This window comes from Eulemur rufifrons, chromosome 6 (genome assembly GCF_041146395.1).
Source record: "Eulemur rufifrons isolate Redbay chromosome 6, OSU_ERuf_1, whole genome shotgun sequence".
In the NCBI taxonomy this organism is placed as follows: domain Eukaryota; kingdom Metazoa; phylum Chordata; class Mammalia; order Primates; family Lemuridae; genus Eulemur; species Eulemur rufifrons.
Window position 1 is genome coordinate 72,726,839 of NC_090988.1, and position 17,049 is coordinate 72,743,887.

Below are 17,049 nucleotides of genomic sequence, written 5' to 3' on the forward strand. Positions count from 1 at the left end.
TAAATCTCATAGCCTATTTATTCATTGGTCTACTCATTCAAAACACATTTAATGAATGTATATTATGTATTATGCACCAATACATTCTTTTTCTAGTTGATATTATTGTCACAAGAAATAATTCTTTATCTGGCGCCAAACGAGTTCTTTAATCCCCACTGACACTTGTGTTCATAAAATTTCACAAGTATGTTTGTGGGTTTTTTTATTATTCTGAAGGAGGAGGCATATAATTTATCAAATTTTGAAAGAGTCCTTAACCCCCAAATTATTAAGAAACATTGCTTTATAGATTGATCCTAACCCTCCTCTCTGCCATTCCAAGGAGATTTATCTATGGAAGGAATGACATACCATAACTATCTGTTGGGGAAAAAAACTTGCTTCTACCTTTCTCTTTTGTTTCTGCTCTTTTTAATGGTTTGATATTTGGAACAGATGATTATGATAGTACCAGTTTGGTAAAATATTTTTTCAATCTTATTTTGTTGATTTTTATCATATGAAATGTTATGGTAATTTTACCACTAATTCAAACTTTGAAAAAAGTGTTATGATATATTGACATACCATGACATCAGCTAGTATAATTCAGAAATAAGTACTTTAAAATAAATAAATTTATTTATGTCACACTCATCTATATACTTATTACAGACCTAGCTAATGGACCAGGGCATTCTCGCCCACTGAGCTTGGACCTAGTCTCACATTATTTTATCAATAGAGAACTAGAATTAACTCTTAAAAATTAGTGAGTTGGTCCTCAACACATAACATTTTTGTTATCCTTAGGTAAACTACATTTTCTTTGTAGCCAGTCTTCATCTTCTAGGAAGCTTCTCCACTGGGCTTTGCTCACCATTGCTTTTTGATGGCAGTTCATCATATTAGTTATATTCGTAGAAAATCGGGAGGGAATGTGGTGCAAAAGTGATGGAATATTGGAGTATGGAACGCAAATGAGATCTTTAGGGAGTAAACCAGGCCAAAGCTAGGTTTAGGGTCACTGTAGACTATGCCTTATCTTGCCTGTGAGGGTGAAGTAAAGGCTGCAGTTCCTGCTTCCCCAGTCAGTATTGCCCTTTGCACATTGGACCGCTGAAGGCTGGCATTCCTTTGAGAGGGGCACACAAGCTAACATTAAATACTTAGGGGTAAAAAATGTCTTTGATTGGAATACATACAGTAGCAATAGAGCTGTTATCAAATCTTTGGAAGGGAACAGATACTTGGAGAAATTGCCTGTGCCACATATATATTCTGGTGAATACAGAAATCAATTGACAAAATGGCTTTCCAGGACATAAATTTTACCTTTGCAATTACGGTTTTTACTAAAATGTTGAGCATCCTGTAAGTATCCCAACCAAACTGAATGGCCAACACTAAGAGAATTTATCTTAGTTTCTTCAAGAATTTAAGAAATTTGTGAACACACAGTAGTTTTACATATTTATAAGGTACATGTGATATTTTGATATAAGTCATTTAGAATGTAGGACATTTAAAAAGATTGCATTTAGGCATTTTGGAAATATGGCTCAGGGACTTATTACAAACATAAAATGCCTTTTATCACTAATGAAAATACAGATGAATTACAGTGTGGATCTGTATATTAAATCTTAAATTTTATTATTAACAAAATAAAAAGTGACAGTGAAAATAGTACAGCAATTTCATTCATTAAACATTAAAGTGCTTTATATTCTATATGCTTTTTTTTTTTTTTTACTAGTGGTGCCAATTGCAATTTCAGAAAAAAAGAGCATATTACTTTTCTCTTTTGAATGATAATTTTGGTTTGTAAACATATTTAGATGTTATATCAGGATTCATTTGAAACCCTATTCATGGAATTATTTAATTTATTTCATATGTTTGCATAACTGTTCTTAAGGCACATGGATGATTTTTAATCTACTAGTAAAAAATGAATAAAAGGCTATGTACTTCTGAAAGCAATTAAGTGAAATGCTACAGAAACCCATACAATGTTGTAGAGCTAATTAGAAAAAAAAGTAAAGAACTCTTCAAAAAATCCATAGTTTATCAAAGTGAATTTAAAACTCACAAAAACAGAGCAGAATCTGCAGTTGCACAGAAGACTTGTACCATTGGCTAAAACCTCTAGTTCTTTACCTGGTGTGTGATGGGGAGATCTCTAAGAAGAGAAACATTTTACATCAGTGAAAAGAACCAAGTCAAAGAGGATCTGATATCTCAATATTTACCCTTTATTTCATAAGCTTCTAAAACTCAGAATTTCCAGATTGGAAGGATCCTGAAAGAAGAGATTTCCCCAACAGTACCCAACAGTGCTCTTCTAGCTTCTGCTTGTAAATAAATGTCAGTTACTGGGGAATACTGCACCACAATCAAGCCATTCTCTCCTTACACAGTTTCGTCTTTTGGAAAATTATTATCTCTTTATTGGCAAAAACTGATTTTATAGATACCCACAGATAATGTACGCTCATACCCATGCATAAAGTGAACATGTCTTATCCCTGCAGTCTTTGCTGTCTTCTCCTTCTCCTCTTTTTGCTCTCCTTTCTCCTTCTACTGCTTCATATATTTTTTTCTTCTCTTGTCTCTCCACCGTCTCTGTCCATCTACTCTTTATGCCGAATTTCTCCAAACTCCTTGAGAAGGAGAATTTAAGTGAATGGTGCACCTGTTTTCCATTCCCAAGAGTCTTTGTGTTTTTAATGGAGAAAATAAATCACTTCATGGCTAATTACAAAATTAAAGGCAGATGAGAAGAGTAGGAGGAGAGGGGTTACATATCTAAGGAGGTCATGAAGACTATGTCCATGTCCTGAACGTATGCCACTCAGGCAGCAGTGAAAAAGACAAAGCCTGTCTGAAGCTATAGATGCCAATGCCTTTTCCTCTTTCTTCTGTATCTCATAATCTCTACAATCTCTTTACACTTTTGCATATCTCCCTCAACCTTGCCCACTGAACATCAACAACTACAAATATTAAAATTCACCGAATCAGTAAGTAGGCAAGTGCAGTCATGGATGTATTTTTGATTTGTAAAAAACTCCTGTTTTATATATTGTTAAACACTTTTGTGATATCAGCACTTCCTGTATTCAATCAAGCAATCTATATACCACAGTAAAAAATATTACTGAAAGACCTAGACTTTACCACATATTTAGAAGGAAAAGAAGAAAGAAGAAAAAAAAAGAAAACCTTTAAAAAATCATTTTACAACTATAAACATAGTACCTTCTCAAATAACTTATTTAGAACTGACTATATATAAGCAGCATCTTCTTCTGAATATTTTGTCAATTTCTTACTTTTAAGGAAATGGAACTTGATATATTTTTTGAAGTCAGATGATCTGGGGTCCACTTCACTTCTTCTAAATATTTGAAATATAAGATAGTAAAGTCTTTAAAATGGTTGGGCATCAGTTTCTTTTTCTGTAAAGAGTTTGATTAATGTATACTCTTCAGTATAATTTGAAAGGCTCAGTAAGAGTATATGATTATTTGTATTTAAAAAAATACTACTCATGTGCTATATAGTCTGTAAAGCCATATATTTGAGATTCAGTTTATTTCTCTATTCTCAGTAGATTGCCATGCATTTTTCAAATAGGTTCTTTCTCATTAAATTTTCAGACCACTGTATCCAATTCTAACATTATTGTTCTTTCCTTTCTTGGTATATATTATACCTTCTTAACTCAGAAATTTGTACTTTTCAATCTCAGAGATATGTCGAACTATATCACAGGTCATTTTTTTCCTCTGGCTACACAGCTGTCCTTGTAAGCTAGGAGAGAGCAATTAACTTATTTCATTTGTGGTAAAATTTTGTTTTTTATTGTATTAATTAATTTTGTAGAAGCAAAAACATCTTAAGATCATTCATGAGAGGACTTGGCTCTTATTCTCTATAATGCATCAGACTATCAAAAACAATGTCTTTATAGCTTTTCTGAGATGAAATTATCACTAGAATATTTTGTCCAAATAAAAAATTATATATGTCAATTTATTTAAAAAGATAAATGGATATTAAGAGCAAGAACTATATGCAATTCTTTAACTTAATTGTAGCTGATTTCTATATGGATAAAGATATATGAAAAAATTACATTTTTCTTACAAACTGTTTATAGCTTATTTTTTCTAGGAATATCAGGCGGGAACTCTTTAATGTTGATTATATAGGTAAAGAATTTTTGCTATAATATTTGGTTTCCTTTGAGGGTCAATCTGAAACATACTTGATATGCTGGTTTGCTTATCATGTATATATTAAATGTGTAAAATTCTCAAAAAAAAAAATGAGAAAGGTACAACTTGGAAACCTTAGAATAGCTTATGGGAATAGTATAAAGGAGTTTAAATGGTTGGGGGTATAAGAGACATTTCAAAGAAAAAATAAACGTTAAAGTGAGTCTAGAAAGAAAAGGAGTAACCCGGGAATTTAGAAATGGGAGTGGTAATTAAAACAGAGGCAATGGCATTAACAAATTCCCAGAGGCACGAGAGAAAATAAAGAGCTTGGGTTTGACAAATAGTGCAAGTTATAAGTGGAGACCTGGCAGGAGTTGAAAGATGTTGGGTAACCTTGTATGCCAGGCTAAGAAACTTAAACTTTACTACTCATCAGTAGTAATAGCGTTATGAATTTCCTTGAAATGTAATATGGATGGAATAACTGTAATTGGATTTATTTGTTCATAAATGCATCTGTGCAAAGTTCTGATTTGAGGCAATGACGTTGAAAGCAGCAAGGAAAGATGTTTTTATTTTAAATCTATGCAATAAGATCCTAAGTCCTTTGCAACCCAGCAAACATATTTTAGCTTGGATTGCCAGATGCCACTGGCAAGAGGCATATATCTCAGAATAGACTCCCACTTGCCAGTTTCAGAGATGTAGAAACATGTGCAGATGTCAACATACATCCCTTCCACATCTTACTCCACTTCTTCCTGTTGTTTTAATAGGACAACCCAAAGCAATGAAGCAGATTATCATACTTATCTGATTCTGGAATTCACAAGCAAGAGATATTTCAATAAAAATTGCATATTTATTTATGATCATGCAAAGTTAAAATAAATATTTCATCCCAAATATTCTTCTGCATTTCCACAACCACTGTTCTTTTCCAGACTATATTACCTCCTCTGAATCACTGCAAGATTCTGCCACACAGGTCCCCCTCCCTCATTCTTTTCTTGCATCCTGTCCTCCATATTGTAGATTGAACAGTTGTCTAGGTGCAAATGTGCCTTTACTCCCCCTCTCAAATACTTCATGTCTCCCCAATCCTTATAGGATTAAGACCAGTCTCTTTAGCATGGCATACGAAGCTTTCCAAAAACCATCCCCCGGCTACATTTCCAGACTTAGTAAAATGCTAGTCCATAAATTTTCTGTATTGCTCATATTTCTCTATTTCTTATCTTTGTATCCTACATCCATATTTGCATACAAGAAATGGGTTTGCATTAAAGATACCAGATTAGCTGCAAAGCATATTGTAGCCTAACAGACATAAAATCTTGAAAGCAGTACAAAGAGATAGGCTCCGGAACTTCCTGTAGAAAGAAGGATTTTGGACATCAATGAGCTTTGCTTATCACAAGGAGGGGAAACCTGTTAGCTTATTATACAGAGGAGGGTCCCAACACAGGGTATAAAGAGACTTCACTAGGAAACAGAGAGCTTTAATACCTTAACTCTGCTGAAAAGAGAAAGAAGGGCCATTGGAGTCTAGACTCTCAACCCAACAACCCACAAAATCCCCCTCTGTCCCTTATTGAGAAGGAGTGAAGAGAGGATTGAGAAGTATATATTTAATATTAATTCCTTGTATAAAATGGAAGAAGAGGAGTTTCTTTACAAAACAATAAGAAGATTAATGTATGAATAAATCTAACCTTTTATTTTTTGGTACATGTCAGTTATAAAATGTGCCATTTTCCACTTCACTAGTACGTGGTATTTTTTAATTGGTCACACTTTGAATGTGTTGGTTTATACTGAGTTTTTGTTGACTTTTGCACAATATGGGATTTGTAATTTATGATTTCTGGTGAAAATATTTGTGTGTTCTCTGGAGGTGTGTCATGGGAACATTCTATTGAATGAAAACTATGTTGTAGGAGTTCTCTGAAGCCCGTGGTCCTCAGTGCTGGCTATTCACCAAAATCCATGCGGAGATATGGAAATATCATAATGCTCAAAGTTTCTGGATATTCTGCAATAGCCAGTTTACTTTGGAGCCTGTAAATCTATATATTTTCCTCAAATTTCACAGGTGATTTTTTTCCTTGTGGCCACATTGCTCTGAATATTCATTTAAAGTAATTAGATATGAACATATGAGCATTTAAAATACTTGGAAATAATTTGTATTATTCAAAAATTATATAACTAAAATAAATCAAGTTTCTCTCCTCTCTTGTTTGAGATAAAGTTAATACAGTTCTTTCTTATTCCTCAAGTGTCTGCTATACCTTGATGCCTAACTTTCAATCAGCTTTAATAATGTTGGCTGGGCGGGTGGATAGATGGGTTAGATGGATGAATGAACGGACAGATGATGATGATGGATTCATAAATGCATGGATGAGCAGTTGCACAGATGCACAAATAATGCATGGAGGCATATAAATAAGTGAAAGATGAAAGACCAATGAATGGTTTGACAAGAAGCTGGGTTGATGAGTGGGAAAGAAAACCAGTGAAGAAACAGATGACTAAATTCAGTAAAAAAGAATGAATAAATGAAGAGGAATAGCAAATTTTCTATAATCTCTGTGCAATATCTAATATATCAAATTGCCCAGATTAAAATTTAAAAAGCTTGATTTTTCTTATGTTCAATAAAACAATTTCGATTTGAAGAAGTTTGTTCATTAATTTTTCTGATTGTGAATTATAGATCATGATGCAAGAACAAACTAAGTGCTATAGAGGCTGCAGTAGATAAAATTGATACGAGTAGCTGTAAGACTGGCTAGGTAAGCATTTTGACCCTCATGTGACAGCTACGGTTTCAAAGCATGTAACCTAACTGTGAGAAAAGAGCAGTGACAGATGAAGCAAGCCAGTGGATATCAAGTAGTCCTTTCAGAAGTCTGCAGGGAAGCAATAAGGCCAAGAAATAGGGATATAATTATAAAAAACCATTTGTGCTGAAGCCAGAATTACAGCTCTGAACTGAAGAAGATTATTCCAAGGATGAAAAGAACAGTTTGCTGTGTATCAGTCTCTTAGGCATGACCAAACATACAGATTGTTATCAGGCTTCACAGGATATTTTAAAAGCCATAGACTATTTTATTGTGAATTATGAGTATTTTAATTTCTACATACAGAAACAGACTATGGGGTACGTAGCTGAGAGACCTGGTCAAATACACAGAAAGATTATGTTCAGACCCTATAAGGCAAAGATGTTTACTATTAAGTTTATGTTTCAGCACTAGAAAAGTAAATTTAAAGCAATCAAGTGAATAAAAAGCTATTCTTCTGCTATAGCTCATATTTTGTTTCTAATTTCATTTTTATTTATTTTTTCTGATTGATTTTTTTCAGTGGCTTATATGTTTTATTTACTTGTGAAAAAACAATTTTATTGAAGTATGACTTACATATAAAAGAATGCACATTATGAGGGTACAACTATATGAGATTTGGCCAATGCCTAAATCCAAATAAACACTAACCCAAAAGAGTATAAACCATTTCTATAATCTCAGAGACAGCCATTTTTCTGATTCTATCACCATAGTTTAGTATTCCCTGTTCTAGCATCTGCATATGAATGGTTTTATTGAATATAATCTCTTTTGTGCCTAACTTGTTTCATTCTGCATAATATTTCTGAAACCCATGTGTTTCAGTAGGTCATTATAAATAATTACTGAGTATATAATTACATCCCTCTGCATAAGCATGTCACAATCTAGGTTTCTATTCACTGTTTCACATGTTTTTAAACAGTGTAAATAATTTAAAAATTCCTGCATTGGAAAAAACATCTTCTATTTTATATTTGTCAATTGTGTTATACTTGCAAGATCTAACTTAATTCTCAAATAGTAGCATTACCTATCAAATAGAAAGAATGGCATTATTACTACCACTTTGTGGGTAAGATATGATGAAAACACCAAGAGCTAATATCACTTTCAGGCCTGCATGCTTGGAGACAGAACCAGAAACAGAACTTAGGTTTACTAAAACCTCCTTAAAACATGTTTTTATGAGATCAAAGGGCACAAATTTTCAGGTACACTAGAGGAATAAGTTTCAGTGATCTATTACACTGTATGGTGACCACAGTTAACAATAATGTACTGTATATTTTAAAATTTCTAAAAGAATAGATTTTTAATGTTCTAACTACACAAAAACTGGTAAGTTGTTGAGGTGATGGATATGTTAATGAGCTTGATTGAATCTTTCTATAATGTATACTTAAATCTAAACATCACATTGGATCCTATAAATATACACAATTATGTTTGTCAATTTTAAAAAAGAGGAAAAGGAAAAAAGAAAACTCTAAAAAAAATGAAAAAAAAAAACCAGACAAAATCTGTTTTTAGAATGATTTATTTATTTTAGTATTTCCTTACCCAATAAATAAATGTGGTATATTAAATAAACATTTTACTTCCTTTCTTAAAATATTTATTTTATTTCATTAGTAATTTTAAGTAGTATGTGCTTTGGGATTTAGTAGTCTTAAGAAAGATTCTACACACCCACTTGCAAATTTATATACTGAAGAAATTTGTACTTGGTGATATGTGCATATACCCTCATCCATTTAAATTAGCCTTGGTAGACATCTATTCCTTGACATTTCTTTTAATCTTAATTTTTAAGCTGAGATATAATTAAAAGTTAAAGTATATGTATCCTTGACATTATTAAGGTATAGTAAAAAGATTAAAAAAGAAAAAAAAATTAAAAGTTATCTGTCCAATGGTTAATAAAAAGTGAACCCAAGAGTGTCTTTGAAAAGTGTGTGTGTGTATGGGGGGGGTGTGTGTGTAGAGAGAGAGAGAGGGAAACAGAGAGAGAGAGAGAGAAACAGAGAGAGAGAAAGACTTTTTAGTGCCAGAAACAAGTTTTATAAGGCAGCAGAAATATAACACAGGGATGCTTCTTCTATGAGCTTTGGCATCTTTTTAAAAAGATGGATAGTATCACCTACTTTGCCCCACAATCACAAAATTGAAATAATATATGTATTTAAAGTGTAACAATTAACGAAATAAACCAATTCCTTCAACTGAATATTTATGTAGCACTTTTTATGTGCCAGCCACTATTCTAGGATTTATGATATGACAGTGAATAAAAAAGACAGGATACCCCACTTGATCTATCTTATATTTAAGTGGGTGGATAGGCAATGATTAGTTACCAAAAACAAGCAAAAACAAAAAATTATTTCTATGGTATATCAGAAAGTTAAGCGTTAGAGGAAACAAGGATATGAAATAGAGTACAGGTATCCAGACAACATGAGAAGAAAGACAGAGGAAGGGCAGATTACAGTATTCAACAGAGAGAGCAGAGTAGGCCTCCTGGACCAGGTGACATTAGAGCCAAAAATTAAAAGACATGAGGGAATACAGAAAAATGAAGATAGGCTTTAGGGGCATTAAGACATGAGTTATGGTTGTATTGTATAACTTACTAGATACATACCTTCCTTAGTTTCCATAAACATCATGGAGAAAGTAAAAATTTGAACACTGACTTTGTAGTGGTAATTTCTGTAAGTTGTTTAGAATATGACTTGTATACAGTAAACACTAAATATGGCTTTCTTTAAAAAATTGAGTACACAATAAATGATTAATCATATAAGACATTGAATATCAACATATGTTCAAAAGTTCTGTTACTCATGTCAATCAGATGCTCTACATTTCTGAGGCTCCATATATTTTAAAGTGTTCTGGGTTCTATTTTGATTGCTAAATCCTGAATAAATTGACTCTATTTGTAAATCCAATGAATAAGAAACAACTCGCATTAAGCAACATGCCAGAAGAATGCATTAAAATTCCAAGAGTTACTGTTATTAAAATGAATTTAAATAAAATATACTTTTTAGAATGATGGGAAATTTGAAAAACTAATATTTGGTAGTTTAATACCTGCTGACTTTCACTGAGACAATTTTTGGGTTAAACAAAAACTTTAAAAGGTTTTCTGGAACAAACATGCAGTGTAGCTGTTGTAATTTGGCGATGACACACTCAAAAATTTGTCTCCATCCGGCCTTCAAATGGCAGCAGAATTTGCTCAAATAGAGAGAACCATTAGATTCAATCCCATTCAACTAGATAAAAGTGCCTGTTAGATATATTCACCACGAACTTAGTAATCATGGCACCTATAAAATTTTGCTATGTATTTTATTCCCTAGCTCCTCAGCATGGTTGTTTGTAATAGTAATAAACCATCAATTCCTGTGCCAGATAGAAGAAAGCACAGACATTGTCAGGTCAATTCCATGATGAGTTACGATGGCTCCTAGAGGAGTATTCTTTGGTCTATTAAGCAGTGAATTCAAGCTCTCCCAAATGCTCAACTAGGTAGAATGTCCCTACTTATAAAACGAAGGCTTTTCAAACATAAATTGGGAAATGATGTTTCTGGGTAATTTGAAAGAGCATACAGGTAAATAGCACACTTGCTAAATAGTCAGTATCTGGGTCATTCTGGCATATTTTCTAGGTTCCCATAAACTAACCATGATTCAAAACTAAATGCTTAAAAACTCTTTCAACAGTGAATCCCAGAACGCTACTCAAATATAAGAGTAACATCAGTTCTTATTGGTTGGTGCCTGTTTTCCTGTAATTTTCTATATATTTTATAACACACTTAGGTAAAATACTTTGAAGAAAAATATAATATGTTACAAGAAACAATTCACATGCCAAAATTATATTGGGGTGATCAGAGATGGACATCTTTGGGAAAATGTTCAGCTGAAATCTAAAGAATGAGTGAGAACTAGCCAGGAACATTCCTAATTAAGAATGGAGGACGTGGTGGTATTGTAGGTTAGAGCTTTATAGGTAGGAGGAACACAGCTATGTAAAGGCCCTGAGATGTGAAAGAGTTTGTCATAGTAAATGAACTAAAGATCAAAGTGGCTCCATTATAAATGGTCATTACCTGGGGTGAGGCACATAGAAAAATGTCAATGTGTTTGAGATCCTGAAATATTCTAAATTTAACTGTGAAAATGCAACATAAAATCCAACTTTTTCATAATTAGTTAATGAATAACATCCTTGGAGTTGAATTTTTAATACACTGAGGTGGCCCAGTCCAAAACACTGGTGAAGAGAAAAATAACGTATTTCAAGCTGATAGGACAGAACCACTATCTGGGTCAATATAGCTCTTCTGACAATAAACTCCAATAGTTAATGTGGAGTTTCTGAGATTTGAAAAAAAATGTCAAAATACATTTGGTGCACATGTGTGTGTAAGATATATATATATATATTTATATTTATATATGTGTGTGCATATATATATTACTAGTGAATATAAAAATGTTTGAGAAGACTATAGGATATGAGCTTCATACAGTCAGGGCTTTTATCATATTTTGTATTGTATTTGTTGTCTCTTTTGTAGTTTAATAAAAAATGAAAATAAATAAATGTGTGAATAAATAAATATGTGTACCCCCATGATATTAGTACTTTGAAATTTAAAAAGTCAGATTATTGAATAAAGGAAATATGTCATATATACAAAATGGAATGCCAGAACTGGAGGACATTATCTTAAGTGAAACAATGCAGAAACAGAAAGTCAAATATCACACGTTCTGATTTATAAGTGGGAGCTAAATAATGTGTACACATGGATATAGAGCTTGGAATGACAGACATTACAGAATTAGAAGGGTGAGGGGGTAGAGGCTGGATGGGTGATGAGACATTACTTAATGAGTACAATGTACATTATTCAGGTGACAGACACTAAAAGCCCAGACTTCATCATCATACAATGTATTCATGTAACAAAATTGCACTTGTACTCCTTAAATTAATACAAATAATTTTTTTAAAAAAAGAAATCCTAAGCTGGATTTCACTGCTATATCTGAGGCTAGGCTCAATCTCATACAAAACTCATCACTGAAAAAGAAGGTGGAGCAGATCTCCCCATCTGCCTATGACATACCAAACAAACAAACACACCAATATAAAGTTCTTTTTGAAGAGAAAAAGGGAAATTGAAAAACAAGATATAGTAAGAAGATATTCATTATTTTAGATATTTTATGTGTTCATTAATGTCACATATATATGTACCCTAATAAAAGTGATTCCATCTACAAAATTCCTATTACGTATAATTATTATATTTGAGAAAAATTGAATTTGCTCTTTTTCACAAAGGAAGCTTATTAACTTTAATCTATTAAAATGAAATTCATTTTTAACAGCACATTAACCAGATGTTATGCTAAGCTATTTCTGCATAATTTAGAAACTAAATCGACTCCTTTCACATATGTTAGTTATTTAAAACTAATCTTCTCAATGTTAATCACAAGTTATTATCATTGATAGGACCAGGTGTTGCATAAAAAAATCTGGGCATCAAAGTATATCTTAATTTTAATTTTTTTTTTTTTTTTTGTGGGTAGGTGTGTATGTGTGTATGTGTTTGGTTGGGAGGGATTTTTTTTTTTTTTTATTTTTCGCCTCCTTAAAAAGATGGTAAAGAGGCAAGCAGAGATAATCTGTGTATGTGTGCTATATCTGTCAAGTATTAACAACAGAATATATAGATCAGTGCTACTGCACAGAATACATGTGCTTCATAAATACTTACACAGAGGCTAAATGATGTGTAATAGCAATTCAATCCTTCCTTTATTCTTTTAACAACTAAGTAACCCTGTTTCATTTATTCATTAGCCCCTTTAAAGGAACAATCTTGAGCATATTAAATCCCTCTGATAGTCTGCATTGTCTTCAATATTTTAATCACTCATTTCTATTAATTTTGAGAATACATTCCTAAATATCTGCATTTGTATTAATTATTAATTTTGTACCTATGCGCCTATAGTGGTCAGAGGCACCACTCCAGAGTTAGACTGCTTAGAGGTAAATTAGGACTCAGCTGCTTTCTACCTTTGTGAAATTAGATGTGCTATTTTATCGACGTGTGCCACGGTTAACATTATACAAAGACATGGGCAATAGTATCTACTTCATATGGTTGTTATGAGGATCAAATTATTTAATATATGTAAGGTGATTACAGTAATATTGAGCACACAATAAGTACAGGACATTGTTAGTATATTATTGTTGTTACTATACTCTAACATTATAAATATGTCTACAAAATAGAAAAATAATAAAAGAACTACAGACATATATATATAGAGAGAGAGAGAGACAGAGAGAAAGAAGGAAGAGGAGGAGGTGGAGGATGAGCAGAAGGAGGGAGAGAAGGAAGAAGAGATCATCTAATATTTCCTTCCACCAACCCATCCTCTTACTTCCTAGGTGACTACAGCTCAGGACACTACAACCCATAGTTCCCACAGTTCTAATCATTATGTTGACATACATTTTTTCATTGCTGTTGGTCCCACAAAGTTATTGACAAATGATATATTATCAACAGTCAACATAACAACCTTTTGCATACGGCTGTTTCTTCCAGAATTTTCTAATCTTGTTTCGCTTTTGCCAATTGCAAACCTACTGCAAATCCTGCTCTTAGCACTTTGCCCCTCAAGATCTCCTAATCAAGATGCTGCTGATCAAAGTTCCTGATAAATGTGTCTCTGAAAGTCCTCCAACTTGGGGAAAACCTTATGCTTCCTTATTATAACCTTGCAGAAGCTGGTATGCAAGATTCCCTGGTTCTGTTTTCAACTACATATTTGGAGAGGTAGTTACACTTTATCCTTTAGATCCCATCTGCAATATTACAGTCCCCAGTTGTCTCTCCAAGCAACGGGTAGTGCCATAAGGAATCTTTGTGGACATGAATAGCCTGACACTCAGATTTCATTGTTTCACACCACCCACACTTCATCCCACAATATTTTATTATTGAATGAAAATTCAGGCAATATTCGAAGGTCCCTGCTTTGTCCCACATCCCCTTAATTTAGCCCAGTAGTACTGAAGATTGAATTTTTATGCATTTTTATTGATTTATACAAAAATATTAATTGAATACCTATTATATGTATTATGTTTCAAGCACCACTAGCTATTGAAAATACAATGGTGAGAAAAGTATTCTAGTCCCCCACATTAAAAAGTATAAAACACACTCCCCCTTACTTATATTTCAGCCCATTCTCCAGTCTAGGTGAGAAAGAGTGAAACAAAGTGTAGACACCAGTTTGTAGCAAAAGCTTATATCTCTGGTCATCCTCCTTTGTATGCCTTGGGAGGGAAACCAGTAAAATATTGTACCTTCATCTTTGTCTTAAGAAGAACTATGTACCTTATAAAGAAATACAGGTAGTATGTACCCATAGTAATTAAAATTTTAAAAATATTTAAAAATTTAAAAATATTTTTAAAAATAAGAACTATGAATTTGGACTATATTATATTTGATCCTGGAAGAATTGGGTTTCTTGAGTTGAATTATCATCTTGGTTTGAGAGAATTTTATTTTAGAACCTATTGCTTGGAATAGCTCTGCTCCTCTTGTGTCTCTGGTATTTTTATCTATTTCATGGTAATGAAAATTGCAGATCAGGGTGTGTTGTATGCCATATTTGGCTGCAAAGAAGGTTGGAATCAAATTCATAGCTTAGCTAAGGAAAGTACTTTGAACATTACATATTATGACCTTATATTCAATGCAACTTTCTGTTCTTCTTCACTTACACTCTTATCCCTACCACCCTACACATCACATACCTCGTATTATAATTTATGTTTTCTCTGGATCTATTTTTATGAATTTAAGATCTTATCTGGGTTAAAGATTTTATTTATAAAAGAAGATAGCTTCCATGATACTATAATCTATAACAATAAGATAAATTCGTATCAGTATTTTGCATTTTTTAGTTCATTTATTTGATTTTAAAAGAAATAAAACATCTCTAAATAATAAAGCCCCTTGGCCTTTCTAAGTCTTCTGCTAGCTTAATACCTTCCAAACTTGTTCTCTTAATATGTGTTTTCATTACTTTAATGTAAGAATTAATGCAACCAGATGATTCTTTTAGGAATAAAATCAAACCTATCACAATGTGGGCATTTAGTTAAATTCCAGTAATCACCTAGACTTAATCTTTCTGTAATATTCCAACTCCCCAGTCTCTTAGCTAGTTTATACCAGCCTCACTGAAGCCCTGAACAATTTAAATAATTGGAATCCTGGCAGCTGGTGGCTTCATAGCTTTAAAGACACATTTGCTATTCCTGTTAAAAATTCTTCTTTCCACCAGGTCACAAGCATTATAAATGGCTTATTTTGACTCTATTTGTAATATGTCAGCAGCAAGCAAAAGAAAACTACCTGCTATGTTTATTATTACTTATCAAATATTTATATATTGACTATGTAGCAGCTACTGTTCTATGTTTTACAAGTGCTTTCTAATTCAATTCTCCTAACAATTGTATGAGGAAATTTTTATCACTGTCTTCATTTTACATGGGATTTGAGGCACAGAAAGGTTAGTGAGTCGCCCAAGTTATAAAACCAGTAAGTGATAAAAGTCACTACACTCCAGCTGTCTCCTAAAACCTATTTCCCTCCAACTCAATACTGCTGTCTCTCTACAGTATGGAACCAGAATGGACAGAAGTAATTAGCACCTCAGGAATTAGCATTTTCATAGATAGAGGAAAGGGGAAAGTTTGATTTTGTATAAGGAGTTTTGTGCAATCATAGTGGATAATGTTTGGAAGGCTTGCTCTTTACTATACAATGGAACATGTGGAATTCAAAGAGAGTTCCCATATGCTCCATAATGACTTTCAATATTTTATTATTATTATGTTCCATTTGTCACAATTAATGAACCAATATTGACAGATTATTATTAACTAAGTCCACACATTATCTATTTTTTTCTTTTTTTTATATTGTTATTTTTCAGTTCCAGGATCCCATCCAAGATACCTCATTGCATTTATTCATTATGATTATGTCTCATTAGCCTTCTTTTACAGTTGACACTTTCTCAGTAAAAACCGAACCCCTTTACAATGTTGTTTCATATATTTTAAGGCAGTTATATTTTTTTCTGATATTCTGCATTCCATGATGTCATCCCCTAATATTTTCAATGATTTCTTTATAGATCCAGAACTAAAATGTGGAAAATTTTCCCACATTTTATTCTTTATATGTGAAAGAAATTTGATAGAGGTTTTCCCATATTTGACAACAATCCTAAAAATGTATATGACTTTCCCAGTAATGTGTTCTGAACTGAAGAGAAACTCATCTAAACTATCAGTAATAAAAACAAATTTTGCTCAACTTTGCTAGTAGAATGACGGAAATATCTATTAACTCTGAAGAACATATTGTGACAAATCATTTTCATATGAAGAACAAATCAAAGAGTATTGAACCAAAATATGTAAGAAAAAATACCACAAAGGTATATCAGGCAGTTAATTAATTATTTAAATTATGATATTTTCCTGTATTTGGTGAGTCTAGTATTGTGAGATTTTTTTTAAATGTTTAATTTGTTGTAGTTTTTTTATTCTAAATAAATATTCTTTTTTGTACCTCTAAAAACTTTTACGTAAGTTTTATTCTTTGTGACTAAAGTTCTATTGGTTTTGACAAAGGTACAGTGTCATGTGTCCCCTCATTACAGTTTCATGCAGAATATTTTCACCTTCTGGAAAAATTTCCCATTTTTCACTTACTCTTATTCCTCACTTTCTCTGAATTGATAGGAGCCACTGATTTGTTTAATACCCCTATGGCTTTTTTTTTTTTTTTTTGACAGAATGTCTTACAATTAGAACCATACAATACG